Raw genomic sequence first — 814 nt, forward strand, 5'->3', positions numbered from 1 at the left:
CACAGGCCCACCAGCTTCCGCCTGGTTCGTCCTCGAACCACACCGTACTGCGAGAGTACCGGCTCTAATACCATCTATAACGATCCGCGACTGCTACGAATTGTCGAAACTGCCCCCACACAACAATCCGGGACCTTTCAGCGTGTTTTGTCCTCACTCGCATGCATACCGAAACACTTTCCAGTAGGTCACCCATCTTGAGATTGCTCCAGAGTCAGCACGCTTAACTTTGGAGATATTGCTCCAGAGTCAGCACGCTTAACTTTGGAGTTCTCTCAGGATAGTCAACTGGTGGCTCGGATTTTATCTGGATTTTATACGAGTATGCTTTGGTTTCTAAACGGTTTCCACGCATTCTTAGGCATTTTTAGAGCCATTCTAGGGTTTCGAGACTATTTCTTGACTTTGGCAGGACCCCGAGGGCATAACGCACAAATTCGGTGAGAATCGGAGAAAACAGTCCATCTGGTCCGCCCCTGACCAACCTTGGTCCGGCGGATCTGGAGATTGCCACAAGTTCGCTCAGGCTGAGCCAAGCCCGCTGACCAGACAAAAATGAAGACCTGGTCCGGGGCTGACCAATTCTGGTCAGCCGGACCAGGAATGTTCCGTGCTCAGCCAGTCCGCCGAACCGAAGAGGACCTGACCAGACCCGAAGCGCAGCTGGTCCGGAGCTGACCAGAGTTGGTCAGCCGGACCAGCATTTCTCTGCCTCTGCCCAGTCAACCGCTCGCTTGCCCCGGTCCGCCGAACCCAACCCACTGAAGACCTGGTCCGGAGCTGACCAATATTGGTCAGCCGGACAAGGACCATT

This window comes from Tarenaya hassleriana, unplaced genomic scaffold, assembly GCF_000463585.1.
Source record: "Tarenaya hassleriana unplaced genomic scaffold, ASM46358v1 Cleome106, whole genome shotgun sequence".
Taxonomy (NCBI): domain Eukaryota; kingdom Viridiplantae; phylum Streptophyta; class Magnoliopsida; order Brassicales; family Cleomaceae; genus Tarenaya; species Tarenaya hassleriana.